The sequence below is a fragment of the Lampetra planeri genome, chromosome 23 (assembly GCF_965212315.1).
Source record: "Lampetra planeri chromosome 23, kcLamPlan1.2.h2, whole genome shotgun sequence".
Taxonomy (NCBI): Eukaryota; Metazoa; Chordata; class Hyperoartia; order Petromyzontiformes; family Petromyzontidae; genus Lampetra; species Lampetra planeri.
The window spans coordinates 2,832,368-2,854,696 of NC_136129.1; positions in this window are offsets into that span (position 1 = coordinate 2,832,368).

Below are 22,329 nucleotides of genomic sequence, written 5' to 3' on the forward strand. Positions count from 1 at the left end.
GCGGGCCACTTTGCGGGCCACTTTCCGCGCCACTTTCCGCGCCACTTTCCGCGCCACTTTCCGCGCCACTTTCCGGGCCACTTTCCGGGCCACTTTCCGCGCCACTTTCCGCGCCACCTTCCGCGCCACTTTCCGGGCCACCTTCCGGGCCACCTTCCGGGCCACCTTCCGGGCCACCTTCCGGGCCACCTTCCGGGCCACCTTGCGGGCCACCTTGCGCGCCACCTTGCGCGCCACCTTGCGCGCCACCTTGCGGGCCACCTTGCGGGCCACCTTGCGGGCCACCTTCCGGGCCACCTTCCGGGCCACCTTCCGGGCCACCTTCCGCGCCACCTTCCGCGCCACCTTCCGCGCCACCTTCCGCGCCACCTTGCGCGCCACCTTGCGCGCCACCTTGCGGGCCACCTTGCGGGCCACCTTGCGGGCCACCTTGCGGGCCACCTTGCGGGCCACCTTCCGCGCCACCTTCCGCGCCACCTTGCGGGCCACCTTCCGGGCCACCTTCCGCGCCACCTTCCGCGCCACCTTCCGCGCCACCTTCCGCGCCACCTTCCGCGCCACCTTCCGCGCCACCTTCCGCGCCACCTTCCGCGCCACCTTCCGCGCCACCTTCCGCGCCACCTTCCGCGCCACCTTCCGCGCCACCTTCCGCGCCACCTTCCGCGCCACCTTCCGCGCCACCTTCCGCGCCACCTTCCGCGCCACCTTCCGCGCCACCTTCCGCGCCACCTTCCGCGCCACCTTCCGCGCCACCTTCCGCGCCACCTTCCGCGCCACCTTCCGCGCCACTTCCCGCGCCACTTCCCGCGCCACTTCCCGCGCCACTTCCCGCGCCACTTCCCGCGCCACTTCCCGCGCCACTTCCCGCGCCACTTCCCGCGCCACTTCCCGCGCCACTTCTTGCGCCACTTCCCGCGCCACTTCCCGCGCCACTTTCCGCGCCACTTTCCGCGCCACTTTCCGCGCCACTTTCCGCGCCAATTTCCGCGCCACTTTCCGCGCCACTTTGCGGGCCACTTTGCGGGCCACTTTGCGGGCCACTTTGCGGGCCACTTTGCGGGCCACTTTGCGGGCCACTTTGCGGGCCACCTTGCGGGCCACCTTGCGGGCCACCTTCCGGGCCACCTTCCGGGCCACCTTCCGCGCCACTTTCCGCGCCACTTTCCGCGCCACTTTCCGCGCCACTTTCCGCGCCACTTTCCGCGCCACTTTCCGCGCCACTTTCCGGGCCACTTTCCGCGCCACTTTCCGCGCCACTTTCCGGGCCACTTTCCGGGCCACTTTCCGGGCCACTTTCCGGGCCACTTTCCGGGCCACTTTCCGGGCCACTTTCCGGGCCACTTTCCGGGCCACCTTCCGGGCCACCTTCCGGGCCACCTTCCGGGCCACCTTCCGGGCCACCTTCCGGGCCAACTTCCGGGACACCTTCCGGGCCACCTTCCGGGCCACCTTCCGGGCCACCTTCCGGGCCACCTTCCGGGCCACCTTCCGCGCCACCTTGCGGGCCACCTTGCGGGCCACCTTGCGGGCCACCTTGCGGGCCACCTTGCGGGCAACCTTGCGGGCCACTTTGCGGCCACTTTGCGGGCCACTTTGCGGGCCACTTTGCGGGCCACTTTGCGGGCCACTTTCCGCGCCACTTTCCGCGCCACTTTCCGCGCCACTTTCCGCGCCACTTTCCGCGCCACTTTCCGCGCCACTTTCCGGGCCACTTTCCGGGCCACTTTCCGGGCCACTTTCCGCGCCACTTTCCGGGCCACCTTCCGCGCCACTTTCCGGGCCACCTTCCGGGCCACCTTCCGGGCCACCTTCCGGGCCACCTTACGGGCCACCTTACGGGCCACCTTCCGGGCCACCTTCCGGGCCACCTTGCGGGCCACCTTCCGGGCCACCTTCCGGGCCACCTTCCGGGCCAACTTCCGGGACACCTTCCGGGCCACCTTCCGGGCCACCTTCCGGGCCACCTTCCGGGCCACCTTCCGGGCCACCTTCCGCGCCACCTTGCGGGCCACCTTGCGGGCCACCTTGCGGGCCACCTTGCGGGCCACCTTGCGGGCAACCTTGCGGGCCACTTTGCGGCCACTTTGCGGGCCACTTTGCGGGCCACTTTGCGGGCCACTTTGCGGGCCACTTTGCGGGCCACTTTCCGCGCCACTTTCCGCGCCACTTTCCGCGCCACTTTCCGCGCCACTTTCCGCGCCACTTTCCGGGCCACTTTCCGGGCCACTTTCCGGGCCACTTTCCGCGCCACTTTCCGGGCCACCTTCCGCGCCACTTTCCGGGCCACCTTCCGGGCCACCTTCCGGGCCACCTTCCGGGCCACCTTACGGGCCACCTTCCGGGCCACCTTCCGGGCCACCTTCCGGGCCACCTTGCGGGCCACCTTGCGGGCCACCTTGCGCGCCACCTTGCGCGCCACCTTGCGCGCCACCTTGCGCGCCACCTTGCGGGCCACCTTGCGGGCCACCTTGCGGGCCACCTTCCGGGCCACCTTCCGCGCCACCTTCCGCGCCACCTTCCACGCCACCTTCCGGGCCACCTTCCGGGCCACCTTCCGGGCCACCTTGCGGGCCACCTTGCGCGCCACCTTGCGCGCCACCTTGCGCGCCACCTTGCGCGCCACCTTGCGGGCCACCTTGCGGGCCACCTTGCGGGCCACCTTCCGGGCCACCTTCCGGGCCACCTTCCGGGCCACCTTCCGCGCCACCTTCCGCGCCACCTTGCGCGCCACCTTGCGGGCCACCTTGCGGGCCACCTTGCGGGCCACCTTGCGGGCCACCTTCCGCGCCACCTTCCACGCCACCTTCCGCGCCACCTTCCGCGCCACCTTCCGCGCCACCTTCCGCGCCACCTTCCGGGCCACCTTCCGGGCCACCTTCCGGGCCACCTTGCGGGCCACCTTGCGCGCCACCTTGCGCGCCACCTTGCGCGCCACCTTGCGGGCCACCTTGCGGGCCACCTTGCGGGCCACCTTCCGGGCCACCTTCCGGGCCACCTTCCGGGCCACCTTCCGCGCCACCTTCCGCGCCACCTTCCGCGCCACCTTCCGCGCCACCTTCCGCGCCACCTTCCGCGCCACCTTCCGCGCCACCTTGCGCGCCACCTTGCGCGCCACCTTGCGGGCCACCTTGCGGGCCACCTTGCGGGCCACCTTGCGGGCCACCTTCCGGGCCACCTTCCGCGCCACCTTCCGCGCCACCTTCCGCGCCACCTTCCGCGCCACCTTCCGCGCCACCTTCCGGGCCACCTTCCGGGCCACCTTGCGGGCCACCTTGCGCGCCACCTTGCGCGCCACCTTGCGCGCCACCTTGCGCGCCACCTTGCGGGCCACCTTGCGGGCCACCTTGCGGGCCACCTTCCGGGCCACCTTCCGGGCCACCTTCCGCGCCACCTTCCGCGCCACCTTCCGCGCCACCTTCCGCGCCACCTTCCGCGCCACCTTGCGCGCCACCTTGCGGGCCACCTTGCGGGCCACCTCGCGGGCCACCTCGCGGGTCACCTCGCGGGCCACCTTCCGGGCCACCTTCCGCGCCACCTTCCGCGCCACCTTCCGCGCCACCTTCCGCGCCACCTTCCGCGCCACCTTCCGCGCCACCTTCCGCGCCACCTTCCGCGCCACCTTCCGTGCCACCTTCCGCGCCACCTTCCGCGCCACCTTCCGCGCCACCTTCCTCGCCACCTTCCGCGCCACCTTCCGCGCCACCTTCCGCGCCACCTTCCGCGCCACCTTCCGCGCCACCTTCCGCGCCACCTTCCGCGCCACCTTCCGCGCCACCTTCCGCGCCACCTTCCGCGCCACCTTCCGCGCCACCTTCCGCGCCACCTTCCGCGCCACCTTCCTCGCCACCTGCCGCGCCACCTTCCGCGCCACCTTCCGCGCCACCTTCCGCGCCACCTTCCGCGCCACTTTCCGGGCCACTTTCCGGGCCACTTTCCGGGCCACTTTCCGGGCCACCTTCCGGGCCACCTTCCGGGCCACCTTCCGGGCCACCTTCCGGGCCACCTTCCGCGCCACCTTCCGCGCCACCTTGCGGGCCACCTTGCGGGCCACCTTGCGGGCCACCTTGCGGGCCACCTTGCGGCCACTTTGCGGGCCACTTTGCGGGCCACTTTGCGGGCCACTTTGCGGGCCACTTTCCGCGCCACTTAACCGCGCCACTTTCCGCGCCACTTTCCGCGCCACTTTCCGCGCCACTTTCCGCGCCACTTTCCGGGCCACTTTCCGGGCCACTTTCCGGGCCACTTTCCGCGCCACTTTCCGGGCCACCTTCCGCGCCACCTTCCGTGCCACCTTCCGGGCCACCTTCCGGGCCACCTTCCGGGCCACCTTGCGGGCCACCTTGCGGGCCACCTTGCGGGCCACCTTGCGCGCCACCTTGCGCGCCACCTTGCGCGCCACCTTGCGCGCCACCTTGCGCGCCACCTTGCGCGCCACCTTGCGCGCCACCTTGCGGGCCACCTTGCGGGCCACCTTGCGGGCCACCTTCCGGGCCACCTTCCGCGCCACCTTCCGCGCCACCTTCCGCGCCACCTTCCGCGCCACCTTCCGCGCCACCTTCCGCGCCACCTTCCGCGCCACCTTCCGCGCCACCTTCCGCGCCACCTTCCGCGCCACCTTCCGCGCCACCTTCCGCGCCACCTTCCGCGCCACTTTCCGCGCCACTTTCCGCGCCACTTTCCGCGCCACTTTCCGGGCCACTTTCCGGGCCACTTTCCGGGCCACTTTCCGCGCCACTTTCCGGGCCACCTTCCGCGCCACTTTCCAGGCCACCTTCCGGGCCACCTTCCGGGCCACCTTCCGGGCCACCTTACGGGCCACCTTCCGGGCCACCTTCCGGGCCACCTTCCGGGCCACCTTGCGGGCCACCTTGCGGGCCACCTTGCGCGCCACCTTGCGCGCCACCTTGCACGCCACCTTGCGCGCCACCTTGCGGGCCACCTTGCGGGCCACCTTGCGGGCCACCTTGCGGGCCACCTTCCGGGCCACCTTCCGCGCCACCTTCCGCGCCACCTTCCGCGCCACCTTCCGCGCCACCTTCCGGGCCACCTTCCGGGCCACCTTGCGGGCCACCTTGCGCGCCACCTTGCGCGCCACCTTGCGCGCCACCTTGCGCGCCACCTTGCGCGCCACCTTGCGGGCCACCTTGCGGGCCACCTTGCGGGCCACCTTCCGGGCCACCTTCCGGGCCACCTTCCGCGCCACCTTGCGCGCCACCTTGCGGGCCACCTTGCGGGCCACCTTGCGGGCCACCTTGCGGGCCACCTTCCGCGCCACCTTCCGCGCCACCTTCCGCGCCACCTTCCGCGCCACCTTCCGCGCCACCTTCCGGGCCACCTTCCGGGCCACCTTGCGGGCCACCTTGCGCGCCACCTTGCGCGCCACCTTGCGCGCCACCTTGCGGGCCACCTTGCGGGCCACCTTGCGGGCCACCTTCCGGGCCACCTTCCGGGCCACCTTCCGGGCCACCTTCCGCGCCACCTTCCGCGCCACCTTCCGCGCCACCTTCCGCGCCACCTTCCGCGCCACCTTCCGCGCCACCTTCCGCGCCACCTTCCGCGCCACCTTGCGCGCCACCTTGCGCGCCACCTTGCGGGCCACCTTGCGGGCCACCTTGCGGGCCACCTTGCGGGCCACCTTCCGGGCCACCTTCCGCGCCACCTTCCGCGCCACCTTCCGCGCCACCTTCCGCGCCACCTTCCGCGCCACCTTCCGGGCCACCTTCCGGGCCACCTTGCGGGCCACCTTGCGCGCCACCTTGCGCGCCACCTTGCGCGCCACCTTGCGCGCCACCTTGCGGGCCACCTTGCGGGCCACCTTCCGGGCCACCTTCCGGGCCACCTTCCGCGCCACCTTCCGCGCCACCTTCCGCGCCACCTTCCGCGCCACCTTCCGCGCCACCTTCCGCGCCACCTTGCGCGCCACCTTGTGGGCCACCTCGCGGGCCACCTCGCGGGCCACCTCGCGGGTCACCTCGCGGGCCACCTCGCGGGCCACCTTCCGCGCCACCTTCCGCGCCACCTTCCGCGCCACCTTCCGCGCCACCTTCCGCGCCACCTTCCGCGCCACCTTCCGCGCCACCTTCCGCGCCACCTTCCGCGCCACCTTCCGCGCCACCTTCCGCGCCACCTTCCGCGCCACCTTCCGCGCCACCTTCCTCGCCACCTTCCGCGCCACCTTCCGCGCCACCTTCCGCGCCACCTTCCGCGCCACCTTCCGCGCCACCTTCCGCGCCACCTTCCGCGCCACCTTCCGCGCCACCTTCCGCGCCACTTTCCGCGCCACTTTCCGCGCCACTTTCCGCGCCACTTTCCGGGCCACTTTCCGGGCCACTTTCCGGGCCACTTTCCGGGCCACTTTCCGGGCCACTTTCCGGGCCACCTTCCGGGCCACCTTCCGGGCCACCTTCCGGGCCACCTTCCGGGCCACCTTCCGGGCCACCTTCCGCGCCACCTTCCGCGCCACCTTGCGGGCCACCTTGCGGGCCACCTTGCGGGCCACCTTGCGGCCACTTTGCGGGCCACTTTGCGGGCCACTTTGCGGGCCACTTTGCGGGCCACTTTGCGGGCCACTTTCCGCGCCACTTAACCGCGCCACTTTTTGCGCCACTTTCCGCGCCACTTTCCGCGCCACTTTCCGGGCCACTTTCCGGGCCACTTTCCGGGCCACTTTCCGCGCCACTTTCCGGGCCACCTTCCGCGCCACCTTCCGGGCCACCTTCCGGGCCACCTTCCGGGCCACCTTCCGGGCCACCTTCCGGGCCACCTTGCGGGCCACCTTGCGGGCCACCTTGCGGGCCACCTTGCGCGCCACCTTGCGCGCCACCTTGCGCGCCACCTTGCGCGCCACCTTGCGCGCCACCTTGCGCGCCACCTTGCGGGCCACCTTGCGGGCCACCTTGCGGGCCACCTTCCGGGCCACCTTCCGCGCCACCTTCCGCGCCACCTTCCGCGCCACCTTCCGCGCCACCTTCCGCGCCACCTTCCGCGCCACCTTCCGGGCCACCTTCCCGGCCACCTTCCGGGCCACCTTCCGCGCCACCTTCCGCGCCACCTTGCGCGCCACCTTGCGGGCCACCTTGCGGGCCACCTTGCGGGCCACCTTGCGGGCCACCTTCCGCGCCACCTTCCGCGCCACCTTCCGCGCCACCTTCCGCGCCACCTTCCGCGCCACCTTCCGCGCCACCTTCCGCGCCACCTTCCGCGCCACCTTCCGCGCCACCTTCCGCGCCACCTTCCGCGCCACCTTCCGCGCCACCTTCCGCGCCACCTTCCGCGCCACCTTCCGCGCCACCTTCCGCGCCACCTTCCGCGCCACCTTCCGCGCCACCTTCCGCGCCACCTTCCGCGCCACCTTCCGCGCCACCTTCCGCGCCACCTTCCGCGCCACCTTCCGCGCCACCTTCCGCGCCACCTTCCGCGCCACCTTCCGCGCCACTTCCCGCGCCACTTCCCGCGCCACTTCCCGCGCCACTTCCCGCGCCACTTCCCGCGCCACTTCCCGCGCCACTTCCCGCGCCACTTCCCGCGCCACTTCCCGCGCCACTTCCCGCGCCACTTCCCGCGCCACTTCCCGCGCCACTTCCCTGCGCCACTTCCCGGGCCTCTTCCCGGGCCACTTCCCGCGCCACTTCCCGCGCCACTTCCCGCGCCACTTCCCGCGCCACTTCCCGCGCCACTTCCCGCGCCACTTCCCGCGCCACTTCCCGCGCCACTTCCCGCGCCACTTCCCGCGCCACTTCCCGCGCCACTTCCCGCGCCACTTTCCGCGCCACTTTCCGCGCCACTTTCCGCGCCACTTTCCGCGCCACTTTCCGCGCCACTTTCCGCGCCAATTTCCTCGCCACTTTCCGCGCCACTTTCCTCGCCACTTTCCGCGCCACTTTCCGCGCCACTTTCCGCGCCACTTGTTGTATTTGTTGGTTATCAAAATTTGTTATGTTGTATGCGTGCGTGGGTGAAATTATTATGTTGTATATGTGGGTTATGAATATTCAGTGAAAATAATAATAATCAAATGAAATTTGGCCAAATGTGTAATTATCCGGAAATATGTTAATTTATGTAATTATGCACATTTAATTATGCCAATTCGAGAGGTAATCGTAGTAATTATGCGAGTGGGTGTAATTATGATAATGCAAGTCGTTATGATAACCAGACCCCGCCTCGGTGACGAGGGTGGGTTATCGATCGGAATAAGGCAATTAATCGTATGCAGTTATGCAGGTGTGGTGTAAGTATGCAAGATTAACTTAGATTAACTCGGCATCGTTGTCTAGGTTCGTCTCATTCTCGCTTATATTTTAGGTCCCCGGTTCACCCCGTTATCGCTTTAACATTTACTGAGTATGTATTAGTGTGTTTATTAAGGTCACCAAGTTCAGATCTCAACGCAGAAGCAGATCTTATGCATAGATTTCAGGAAAGAATCACACAACCACTTCTGTATTAATCAATTTATTACTAATTCAACCTCAACTATGATATAGTATGCGAACTCTCAATCCCGGAACGTCAACACGGCATCAATACAGTATCATCAACGATTGTCTGATTTCACTTTGACAACGGCACATGGATCCCGCATAACGCGATGGTTGTTAGTGAGAGAGAGAGTCGTTAAAATATGCAAATACTATGCTAAGAAAAACCTTAACGTTAATGAATGATTACTCAATATTGTTCACGCAGTACCGCACTCCTTATTGATCATATGCAACCCTTATCACGTTGTTAGCACCTTGGGTCACGGGACAGTTTAATATTCTGTAGAGGATGCGAGTACGTGCAGCAATTATGACTGAAAGATACTTGAAAGATTATACGGCGATAAAAAAAACACAATCAAAAACAGTTATTATTCTTAAAGGCACCAATCTCAACAGATACATCGGCAGGTTATCTGACAACAGAATGGCTCGGAGTAAGGGCCTGCGACGGTGCTCCTTTCCCGAAGATCGTTATCTTGTACCAAGTTTACTAATTGGGGACCAGATCACCTGATAAGGATCTGGTGGGCCACCACTCCCCACGTGAGCGGTGGCTCGGCGGAAGGAGGTGCCAAGAATCAATTCGTATTGATGGATCTGTTGGGAATTTATGCGATTAAGAGTACAGCCCACTAAATATTAAAGATAAAAATTACGAATACACTTATAAACGACGGATGGCCATCACTCGGTCTCGTTGTGATGCCTTCACAGCCACGGATGGCTTATGGGTTCGAGTGTGTTTGAGTGGTAAGAGTTGTCTTGAATAGTCAGTGTTCGGAGTCGGTTCTTTATGTCAAACAGACGCCTGGTGGTCGTGTGGTGAGGGGGCGGTGCGCGTCATACGTATCAGTCGCTCCCCTGTCACCGTGGTGCCCGTTGATACGCTGTCGCCGTTCGGAACCCGGTCGGTAGGTGGCGCCCACAGCTCGCTCGCAGCGTGCAGTGTTGGGTCGTCGACCAGGGTGAGCACGAAGCCTCGTCGCCAAACCGCGATTCTCGCCACTCCGGCGGCAGCAGAGACCTCCGACTCGGCAGAGATTGACCCACGCAGGCCGAGTTGAGCTGTCAAGCGGGTCTTGCCCGCCTGCAGAGGAGATGGGGAGCCGCTTGAGTCGAGCCCCGAGAGCCGGCTCCGGTGAGCCGATCGAACTCGGCTGAGTCCCAGACGAGCTGAAGAGTCGAGCCGACCCGCTGGTCGCAGCTCGCTCCTGAGTCGACCCTCCCGGTCGAGCTGGTTTCCAATGCTCAGGGTCCTTTCTTTTATGCCGAAAAATCCCTTTGGGTCCTGCCCACAAGGCGGGGTTTCTTTTGATTTTTGCTGTGTCAGGATCTGTCCGTAGGTAGGTGTGTCCATGTGTGTGTCCGTACGTCCGTATGTCCTTGTGTGCATCACCCACGGTATATTCCGTTGTCATACTCCCTCCATAAAATCCACGAGCAAACAATCAGATGTTACAAATTGCCTCACAGTCGTCTCTCTGTCTGGGTGCGATATTATCTCTTGTCTGGCCTTCTTCATGAACCAAAACACAGACGTTACAAATCGTCTCACAGGCGTCTCTGTCCGTGTTGCACGACCTGGAGGGAGGGCAACACTCCCTCCGACCCTCACCGATGCACAAAGAAATGGTTAAAAAGTTTTAAGTTAACATTTGTCCCTTACCATTTCACAGTTATGATTCTGTATGTAACCTAAGGTCTGCCGTTTCCCATCGTGGTGCTTGACCCAAGTGGAGGTGCCTCCCCGAGCGTATACACACTCTTATCCCGCGCTGCGGGGATACAAAGACGGCCGGGATCTCCCTTTCTCTCCGACCCTGGGTTTAACATCGCTCTTTTATTATGTATTTTATATTCGACCTGGTGGTGATTCATCCCGTTATCCTGGCTTTTCATAAGTTTTACTTTTGTCTTTTCATGCATAGGCTTATTATTATTAATTTATTTCCGATATCTTAGGTTAAGGGGTAAGTTTCTTGATCCTAGGAATTCGTATTCCTTGGTGTCTGCATGGTTATATAAGCGGAATATAGTTTACGGTGAATAGCGTTAACATTGATGTTATGTACGATATTATGTGTTGTGATGTCTTTAACTTAACTTGTTGGTCAGGGCTTTACTGACATGAAGTTGCATTTCATAGCCCCGCAGTATTTGCCCCACTCTGTCTCTGCTCGCCGTTGTTGTTGCTGTCCAGCTGACGCCGTTAACTCAAGGCCTCATTAATTTCCGTCACTTCTTGTAGGTGAGGGCGGTTGAACCTTGGAGTCAGTTCTGGTTTTTGTCTGCCTGCTTCTTCTGATGTCCCCTGACCCCGGGAGTTATTATTTCTACTTTTATGGCCTGTCGAAGCCCGACTCGCTGTTGCTGGGCTGGTGGGTCGCTGGGTTGGTGTCGTTCCCGGCTTTTTGCTTACGTGTGCAGTTTGCCGTGCTCTTAATTTCCTTCCCTCTTCAACCTTATATCGACTATTCGCTCCTGTCTGGGTGCGATTCAATTTTGACTTAGGAAGGTTCTGATTGTCATATGCTTCGGGTCGAGTTGTATAAAAAGTATTAAAGTATGGAAATAACATTTCATATTGACTTAATGATGGTGATGGTTCAGTAGGCGTAACTTGTGGCCTGGTTTAATTGGAGTGGGTGTGAATATCAATAACTTTAGCCTACCCTGTTGTTAAATTCCGACTTTAACGTTACTTTAATAGCAATACAGAATAATTGAGCTTTTTGTCTTAACTAGGCGAACGCGAACTTCTGGTGACCCCCGCAGCCTTGTTGTTGCTGAGTCTGCATCCTTGAGAGATATACCACACTCTTATTCGTCTCACTGTGGCCACCCAACCTTCTGCTCTGGGAGTGTTATTCTTAATTTCAGGTCAAAGGCCCCCTCACGTTCAGACGTGCAGGGTTGTTTAAATCAGCTCCCTCCCCTGTGCACACAGCCTTGAGCTGACCCACTTATTTAATAATTTAATTCCTTGGCCTTTTTGGGTATCTTTGCTCCCTCCAGTTCATTACTTAACAACCCCTGGTGTTTTGCAGTTTGCTGCTCTTTGGTGTGTTTTCATTCATTATATAACAAGTAAAAAGATAATATATAAAAAATATCAATTTTGGAAGAAGGCTAGTACACAACATTCCGCCCTTTTAAAAATGACCAGTGGTCAAATGGCCACGGGTTATTTTTAAAAAAATATATACCCTTCTTCCATCATGAACCATCGATTGTCCTCAAGTTTTGCTGCTATTTCCTTACAACGCGCGCGTACGTGTCACAACTTAACATGGTTATATGTGACAAGAGAGAGGAAAAAAATATATTCTAAAGGAAGGTAAAACGATAAGGGAGGGAGAAATTATTCTATTGACTACGTGTTATAGGAGATATCGTTAAAAAGATAGTTTCTACGGTTATTCTTGGGTGGCATCATCAGGCCTTGGCTCCCTTCTAGCTTGGCAAAGTACGTTAGCAGGAGCGTGAGCAGGAGGGCTGCCATTTCCTGGAAAACATGTTACACATTATTGTAGTGTGATATGCCCATTAGTTTAGTTCCCCCCCCCTTTTTCCACCTTTATTCCTCATCTTGCTCCACCAGCACAGGGTACGGTTTGATTTGGTTGATGTGCACCCACTTGTATTGCTGCTCTCTTCCTGTCTTTGTGATGTTTAGCTGATATACTACTGGGGACATTTTGTCAACAACCTCGTGTGGTCCTGTCCAGGAAGGTAGGAATTTCCTGCACTTCTGTTTTCTTTTCTCGTAATTGAGGTACCACACCTGGTCTCCTAGCTGGTATTCTGCGTGGCTGGCTTTTTGGTCATAGTATGCTTTGCTCCCCTGAGCCTCTACTTGCAACTGGTCCCTGACCATAGCGAATGTGCTCTGTAGGTGACTATTGAGTCCCGTCAGGTATTCAGTTGGCGTCATTGCCGTCGGGGTCTCGTCCTCCGCTGGGACATATAACAGGTGTACTGGGAGGGTCATTAGCCTCCCTGTCATGATCTCGAAGGGTGTTCTGCCTGTAGCTCGGTTGGGTGTGGCTCGCATGGCCATCAAGACTAGGGGTAGTTTCGTATCCCAGTCGCGGCCTGTGGTAGACACATATTTCTTTAGGAGGCTCACGATGGTCCTGTTGGCTCTTTCCACCTGTCCTGAGGATTGTGGATGGTATGCGACATGTAACTGTCTTTTTACTCCCAACATCTTCCACACTTCTGTGATGACCTCGGCTGTGAAGTGGCTTCCTTTGTCTGAATCGATCGTTGACGGTAGGCCCCATCTACTGAATATTTGGTTGATCAGTAGGATAGCGGTCGTTTCCACGGTGTTGTTGGGTGCTGGTAAACATTCTGTCCATTTAGAGAATGTGTAATGCGGGCGTGAGCGACCTTCCGGATGTGACGTCACGGGGAGGCGGAGCCAGGTGACGTGGGTGAAAGGTTGGGGTCCTTAAGTGGGTAAACCGGAAAGAGAAGTCAGTCGGGGTGTGAATGGAAAGGTGTGGGGCCACGCGGGCGTACGAGCCGAGGGGGCACCGTCGGAGCGGGAGCCAACCCCGGGAACAGTAGGGAGCTACTGGGAGGTGTAAAGCTGCAGATAGAAATAGGCAGTAAGGCTGTGTGTGAGAGGCAGCGGTGTGGCTGCCAAGAGTCGCAGGAGCGACGAGGAGGCGAGACAGCACGAGGCTGTCAGAGCTGCGGAGTAAGCAAGAGCGAGAAGAGCAGCAGCGATTACAGCCAAGGGGGCTGAGAGTGAGTAACAGCAGCGGAGCTGCTGTGGGGGCTACAGGAGCGACAGAGGCCAACAGAGGGGCTGCTGGTGGAGAAGAGAGAGACATCGGAGCCAGCACGGTGGGGACTAAGCAAAGAGGAGACAGCCGTGTGGGTAATACAGTACGGACCAAATAAAGGACACTGAGCCAGAGATCGTGGTCGAATCCTTTATTACACTGGTGTCAGAAGTGAAACGGCATGTCTAAGCAAGTAAGGAAGAAAATTCCTCCGGCGCCAGCATCGGCTTCTTCGTCCGACGACGACGAATTCCCTCCGACCACGGATTCTGCTGGGGTGGTGGAGGAGAGCCCTGCTGAGGCGAGCACGGGGACGGGCGTGGAAGATGTCGGCGCGATGGCGGGTCCGTCAACAACATCGGACGCTGATCAAAGATGGCAACAGGTGGCAGAACAACTGGAGACACTCAGGGACGTCCTGGCGCATCTATGTCACCTCGTTACGCCAAGGACGACGGCGGAAGGAGAAGGTGCTCCACGGGCCGCCACGTTGCCTGCCCTGCCGCCGCCATTAGCCACGCGGCAAGAAGACGCCATCTTGCGCGCTCCGCGGCGCCAAACCGCCATCTTGGCCACGCCGCGGGCCGACGCCATTTTGAATTTGCCTCCAGAACAACCATCATTGGAAGACGGCGTAAAGAGGAGTCGGAGTCGCCACCTTACTACAGTTAAGGAATTCTCTATCGGGGGCGATTGGAGCGCTTTCGCCTGCCGATTTTTGGCGGCGGTTCGTTCAGCCAGATGGACCGATGCGGAGGCTTTGGAAGTGTTGCCGACTCTACTGGACGACGAATCTGTTCGCTTTTTCCGTTCCATAACGGCCGATAAGAAGAAGACTTTATGTGGAGTTTTTGAGGAAATGGCCGACGCCTATGAGCCACCTGACGACGCGCATCGGCGATTCGCTCAACGACAACGAGCACCTGAAGAATCGCCCGTGGCGTTCAGGGGTGCGGTGTTGGAGCTGGCCATGGCAGCATATCCTGAGACGCCACAGGATCTGCTCGAGCCTCTCATATTGGGAAAAATGCTGGAGCTGTCTCGGGATCTGGGGATCCCCATGCCTGTGTGTGGGCATGAGAAGCTCACGTCCAGGGCGGCAGCAAAGTGTCTGGATGCGCAGTTTAATCTCCGTCGCTGGAAGCAAGTGGCGGCATGGACGGGTGGGCCCGTCAAGGAAGGAGGCGCGATGGGGTGGGACCCCACAAAGGCGATCTATGTGCCGGATGAGCGGGGTCCTCGGGAGCTGACGGCCGCCTCCTCTCCATGGTCGGGACGCGGAAGGCCGGGGCCGCGCGCTACGCCATCGGAACGGGGCCGTCGGGATGCAAGACCTGCGCTTCGGCGCAACGATGCCGATTGCTTCCGCTGCGGCCGTAGGGGCCATTACGCCAAGGATTGCTGGGCCCGCTTCCCGGGTCCGCCGCAGCAGGAGGCCACAACACCGGACAAGCCGACCAAGGAACCTCCGAAACAGGCATGTCGGCACGCACCAGACACCCGGCAAGGCTTTACACCTCACCCACCACCTGTGTTGCGCGATCCTATTGTTGTTGTTAAAGAAAGGCCATCGACGGGGCCTTGTCGTTCAGTTACGCAGTGGCGCAAATTGGCACGGAGAGTTGTCGCGGCCGCTACGGGTTCGTCCACTGTACCGGGGTCTATACAAGGTGTGGACGTGCGCATTTTGGTCGACTCGGGAGCGTCTGCGACTATTATATCGGATGTCATTTTCCATCTGTTGGGCATTCCGCCGGGGGCTGTGCATCCGGTTTATGGGTCGTGCGTCGCTGCGAACGGGGGTAGTATGGGTATCGTGGGCCAGGTGGATGCTAAGATATCTATTGGGGATGTGTCGGCTTCGGGCGTTGTGTTAATATCGAGATCTTTGGCGGTTCCTTGCTTACTAGGCACGGATTTTTTGGCTAAGATGCCCATTTTGATTAAAATCAATGAAAATTGTATTGAATTGCCGGGGGGCCGTCGAATCTCGTTTCTGCCGTCGCCCTGGGGGCGACCTGCTTCGGCCGTACAGGTGCAGGCGCTGTCCGTCGCATCTGTGGACATCCCACCTGGTTCACAGATGCTTATACCCTTGCGGTATCGGAAGCCCCTGCCCAATCGGCTAGGAGCAGTAGGGGTCTTGTTGTCGCCATCCGCCACGATAACAACAGGGTTGGCGTTAGTTGGGGCACAGACCATCGTCCGGCCGGATCAATTACCGTTTTTACAGGTGCTTAATGCGGGGGTGGAAAACATCCGTGTTCCGGCCGGTACGGTTGTGGCACATGCCACTACGGCGTTTGCGACGCGCGATTGTCCGCATCGCCGAGGAGTGGTCGCTGGTGTTTCCGAGCCAAGGGGTTCGGATAATCGTTGGATCGCTACCTTATGTGACGAAAATTCTTCCCTGTCCGTGGGGCAATGTGATGCGCTGCGTAAATTGTTGCTGACGTATTCGGATGTGTTCAGCTCCGATGATTTGGATTTGGGACGCACATCGTTGCTTTCCCATCACATTGAGATGGGCGACGCTGCCCCTATTCGATTAAATTCGCATCGGATGAGTCCAGCGGAGCGAGAACACGTTCGGGGGGCGGTGGAAGACATGTTGGCTGCGGACATTATATCGCCATCTAACAGCCCATGGGGCGCTCCTGTGGTCTTGGTTAAGAAAAAGGATGGCAACTTGCGATTTTGTGTTGATTTCCGGAAATTGAATAAGATATCGGTGGCAGATGCGTATCCCCTGCCGCGTATGGACGACTCCCTTGACGCATTGTCGGGGGCTAAGTTCTTTTCCACACTGGACCTCTCTTCGGGATTTTGGCAGCTTCCCCTTGACGAGTCCTCACGGGAGAAAACCGCATTCCGTACGCCGCAGGGGTTATTTCAATTCAACTGCCTCCCGATGGGATTGAATGCGGCCCCTGCTACATTTCAAAGATTGATGGAGCTCGTTTTGACGGGGTTGCAGTGGGAGACGTGTCTTATATATTTGGACGATATTATTGTGTTCAGCCGCACATTTGAGGAACATTTAACGCGGCTGGAGACAGTGTTCACGAGGATGCGCTCTGCCAATTTGAAATTCAAACCAAAGAAATGCCACCTACTGCAACGGTCCGTCCGTTATTTGGGGCACATTGTGAGTGCAGAGGGGGTGTCCACGGATCCGGAAAAGACGGCGTGTGTCCGGGATTGGCCGACTCCGGCCTCCGTGGGGGATGTTCGGCGGTTTTTGGGATTTGCCTCGTATTACCGAAGATTTGTGCCGGGGTTTGCGACGATTGCGAGGCCCTTGCATCTCCTTACGGGTAAAGGACGGAAATTTGTTTGGGGAGAGCCGGAAGAGGCGGCCTTTCGGAGTCTGCGTGATCTATTGGCTACGGCCCCGACATTGGATTATCCTGATTTTGATCGCCCTTTCATTCTTGATACGGACGCGAGTGACACAGGTATTGGGGCGGTATTATCACAGTCTAAAGGGGGCGTAGAGCGCGTCGTGGCGTATGGTAGCCGAGTCTTGTCGCCTGCGGAAACACGCTACTGTGTCACTCGTAGAGAACTTTTGGCGGTTGTTTTTTTCCTACGGCAATTTCGACCGTACCTTTACGGTCGTTCTTTTATTGTGCGTATGGATCATGCGGCCTTGCAATATGCACTTAAAATGGACCAGCCATCGGGACAGTGGGCACGTTGGTTGGACACGCTGCAGGAATTTTCCTTCCAAATTCAACATCGGAAGGGAGTGCACCATGCGAACGCTGACGCACTTTCCAGATTACCAGTGCGCGCCCCTTGTAAATGTACGTCGGGGACGCATAGGTGTTCGCCGATTTTAAACCCCCCTCAGCCGCTTACGTTGGCCGTCGAGAAGTCGGATACTCCGATGGAACCCGGACCGACTGACGGGGTTTTAAATCTGCCGCGGTCTGTCTGGATTCGGGAACAGATGATGGACGAGTCGTTGTTGTCCATGCGGAAGCGGTCTATGAGGGACAATGGGAGTCCGAGTTCGGCTGTGGGGCCGCGAACCGCTCTCCGAGATGGTCTGCTTATGTGGCGAGAAAGGTTCCAGGAAAGCTGGCGTGTGGTGGTACCAACGTCCTTGCGATTTGAGTTGATTAGAACTCTCCATTGTGACACACTATTGCATTTAGGGGTGCAGAAGACTTTGTTGACGTTACAACGTCATTATTTTTGGCACGGCATGGCGACAGATGTCGTAGGGCACGTGCGCGCGTGCCCTGAATGCGCCCGGCGTAAGCCGCCTAAACATCCTTACGTGCCGCCTCTCCAGTCGATTCAGGTGTATAGAGTCAATGAATTGGTGGCACTGGACATATTGGGACCCTTCCCACCATCGGCGAGGGGAAATAAATATTTGCTGGTAGGGGTTGAGTATCTCTCCCGTTGGCCGATGGCCTGGCCGTTGCCCAATCAGTCGGCCACGGCCATCACCGACGCATTTTTGTTTGGGTACATTATGGACAAGGGGGCGCCTGAGAGACTCCTCACGGACCAGGGCCGAAATTTCTCTTCTAAATTATTGGCTGAAGTGTGCGCGGGCCTTGGGACTAAGAAAATACGGACATCCCCATACCATCCGCAGACGGATGGTATGGTTGAGCGGCTGAACAGGACATTGTCTGCCATGCTTTGCCATACTGTGAGTGAACAGCAATCAGATTGGGATCTGCACATCCCCGGAGTGCTTTCGGCGTACAGGATGACGCCCCATGCGGCTACAGGGTATTCGCCGTTTTACCTTATGTATGGTCGGGAAAACGTGCCTCCGGTGGATGTGCAATTGGGTACTGGGGTGAAGGGACCTCGTAAACCACTCCCTGAATACATTCAGGACACGGTTCGCCGGGTTACGGAGGCGCGGGAAAACGCCCGCGTGGCTACGGCCAAAGCCCAGGCCCGGAACGAGCGGTATGCTCGGCGGTCTGAGGGGGAGTGCCCCTGGAAGGTTGGTGACCTGGCCTGGCTCCATTGTCCGCAGGTGCGGCCGGGGACCTCTCCTAAATTGCACAAACCTTGGCATGGTCCTGTGCGCCTCATTGAGGTTCCCAATCCACAGTCGGCGCGCGTTCAGATTGGGTCTCGCCGTTGGTTTGTTCATACGTCGCGGTTGAAACCATATGTTGCTCCCCTACGTGATGCGTCATCTCCCAATGTTGCCTTGCCGGGGTCTGTTGCTGCCGACTCTCCCCTGCCTGCGTCCACTGATCTTGCTCGAGCGCCTGTCGTACCTGTTCCAGACAGGTCGGCCGTGACACCGAGGGGGACGAGGGGCCCTGCTCGGAGGGCGCCTGCCAGGTCTGCGAGACCTTCGAGCCCTGCAGCCCTTCCGACCCCGCCGCAGGCACATTCAAAGGACACGGCCAAGACTGATTCTTCGGGAACACGGGACGTTGGTGGACTTCCAACCGCAACAGGAGAATTACCCCCTGTCATTCATCGAGTTCCATCGCGTTCCCGTTCTGCGAGCGGGCCGCCGACCGTCCGGGACGGGCCGGCGACGCGCACACGCTCTAAATCACTTACGTTTCGTTGATTGTATGTTGTGTGGTTGTTCTTGTTCTTACCCTTGTATTTATTGCATGCTTTCTGTACGTCCGTGATGTTTCTTGTTGTTATTGTTCTGTTGTTATATTGCATGCTTGGTGTCCTTTAGCGCGGAAGGTCGGTTCACCGCATTACGCTTTGGTATTGTTCAGCCGAGGTCGGCTGGGTTTTTTCTATGGGGGAGGGTGGTGTAATGCGGGCGTGAGCGACCTTCCGGATGTGACGTCACGGGGAGGCGGAGCCAGGTGACGTGGGTGAAAGGTTGGGGTCCTTAAGTGGGTAAACCGGAAAGAGAAGTCAGTCGGGGTGTGAATGGAAAGGTGTGGGGCCACGCGGGCGTACGAGCCGAGGGGGCACCGTCGGAGCGGGAGCCAACCCCGGGAACAGTAGGGAGCTACTGGGAGGTGTAAAGCTGCAGATAGAAATAGGCAGTAAGGCTGTGTGTGAGAGGCAGCGGTGTGGCTGCCAAGAGTCGCAGGAGCGACGAGGAGGCGAGACAGCACGAGGCTGTCAGAGCTGCGGAGTAAGCAAGAGCGAGAAGAGCAGCAGCGATTACAGCCAAGGGGGCTGAGAGTGAGTAACAGCAGCGGAGCTGCTGTGAGGGCTACAGGAGCGACAGAGGCCAACAGAGGGGCTGCTGGTGGAGAAGAGAGAGACATCGGAGCCAGCACGGTGGGGACTAAGCAAAGAGGAGACAGCCGTGTGGGTAATACAGTACGGACCAAATAAAGGACACTGAGCCAGAGATCGTGGTCGAATCCTTTATTACAAATGCACAGGTCACAGTTAGCATGTACTTGTTCCCTTTGGTTGATCGGTTGACAGGTCCTATCCAGTCGATTTGTAGGTTGGACCAAGGATAATCTGTTCCCCTCCTCTGTAGGGGTGCCCTATGCTGTGAGGTCGTTGGCTGATACTTACAACACACGAGACAGTTGGACACATGTTTGTGTATGTCTTCCCCCATTTTTGGCCAGTAGGCCACCTGTCGCAGCATCTGTCCCGTATTCACCTCGCATCGGTGGCCGCTGCACGGTTCATTGTGGGCGTGTTGTAACATTATTTCCCGATATTGAGAGGGGACTACCCATCTAGGTCGACCGTCTTTTTCGTTTGTGTATACCAGTAGCCCTTTCCGCATTGAGAACCTTTTGATTTGGCTATGCATGATCTCGAGCTCTTTGTTATCATTCAAGTTGTCAGTAGTGATTGGTTTTCCTGCTGGATCTTGGATATGATCGGCGAGTGTCTTTAGTGTTTCGTCCTCTTGTTGCATTCTGATCAGGTCTTCGGAAGGCTGGGCACTGTTCAATTGGGCTCTGGTTCCAGCTTCTGCCGGGTTCTTCCCACTTCTTGTGACCAGTCTTATCATGGCGATGTCTTGGTTCGTCGACTCTTGTTGTCCGTCTCTGTAGGTTTGGTCTTCTAGCTTCCACGGGGTGCCTTCCAGGCTTCCCACTTTTGCTATGGCATCTGCTTGGTCGTTCCCAGTTTTCTCTTGACCAGGTATCTTGGAGTGCCCTTTGACTTTCTTCCAAAATATCTTCATATCCTTGTTCTGAACCATCTTATCTATGGCCTCGAATAGTTCTCGATGGTGAATTGGTTTATTCCTATGGTTCTTCATCTCGTTTTTTTTCCATATGGGTAGGTGGTGCAGGAAGCTGTGCTGTACGTAGTTGGAATCAGTGCACACCACCATGGTCCGTATTTGGTTATCGGATGCCATTTGGACAACGATGTGTACCCCGACCAACTCTGCATACTGGTTTGACTTTGGTCCCAGCTGAAATCCCTCTTGAATCCCTGTGAGTGGGCCAGTTTCCCAAATGACTCCTGACCCAGCGTGAAGCTTGTTCTCCCTCATCTGGGAGCATCCATCGATGTATACCACTGGTAGGTCGGCACATGTCTCCTTCCTGAAGGGCAGGTGCCTGTTGTCCTCCGGAGGTATCTTTTCGTCCTCTGCTTCTACGCTGTCAAAGGTACAATCATGTAAATCGGCAAGACCTTGGGCCATTGGACTTTTCTTGTTTTTTGCGTATTTCACTGTGATTGGTAGGCCTTGGAGTGTCAGTGCCCAGCTGGCTATTCGGCTGCTGGTTACGCGGCCCTCTCGAATCTTCTTACTGTTGAGGTATGCCAAGGATTCATGATTCGTTTCCAGCATGATCTTCTCTCCGTTCAACAAGTTCCGAAAATGTTGTATGGCCCAGATGTTTCCAAATATCGCCTTCTCACACTCGGAGAACTTCATCTCCACTCCCCGGAGGGCTTTGCTGGCATAGGCAATAACTCGTTTCTCTGCTTCCTGTCTCTGGTACAGTACCGAGCTGATACTATGATCTGAGTATGCGGTCTCCAGGTAGTATTCTTTCCCTTTCTCTGGGTATGCTAGGCAGGATGCCTCTGTGATCTGTCGTTTTAATTATTTTTCTGCGGCTTCCTGTTCCTGTCCCCACTCCCATGGTTCGTCTTTTTGCAGTAGTTTGACTAAGGGTCGAACGATTCCTGCGTAGTCGTCCACGAACTGTCGAAGGTAGTTGCAAATCCCTAAGAAGCTCCGAAGGGTCGTGACTGTGGTGGGCGATTTGAGTGCGAGGAGGGCTCCAAGTCTTTTGGTTTGGGGTAACATTCCCTCAGTGCCGACCTGGAGCCCGAGGTAGTCCACCCTCTTGCGTGCCCACTGTCCTTTTTGTATTGAAATCTTTGCGCCTGCTTCCTTTAACTGCTCGAGGGTATGCTGGAGGCTCTCGAGGTGTTCTTCCCATGAGGAGTCCTTGACCAGTATATCGTCGACATAGACGATGGTACCTCGCTCTTTTGCGTCGTCCATTGCCTTGTGTAGGAATATGTTAAAGTCCGCAGGTGAATTTGAGTATCCAAATGGACATCGGTTCCAAGTATACTGTATTCCATTGAATGTAAATGCCAACTTGTATTGATCCGCTTCTTTCACGGGCATGGTCCAGAAGCCATTTGATAGATCCATGGTGGTGAGAATTTTTGCGCCTTTTATTTGGTTGAGATTCTGGTCGATCTCTGCCATTGGCCATCGAGATAGGGGAACCGTTTTGTTGAGTTGCCTATAGTCGATGGTGAGTCGCCACTTGCCTGTGGGTTTCAATACAGGCCAAATCGGTGAGTTGTAGGTTGAGTTGCATTCTCGAATTATATTCTTCTTGAGTAGGTTCTCCAAGGTTTCTTGGATTGATTCGTAGGCAGCCAGTGGAATCTTGTATTGTTTCACATATACCGCTGGCGCTCCTTCCAGTGTGGGAATAGATACCACGTGTAGGTCGGTTTTGCCGCAATCATAGGGGTCTTCTGAGAACAGGAAGTGGTATTTGTGGAGCAGTTGACGAAGCTCATTTCGTTGAGTGTCGTTCTCGAGGGCGTCTGCTGCTTCAATTTCTTGTTCGATTTGTTCTTCTATTATGGAGACTCCTTGTCCTGGGTCTGGGTCC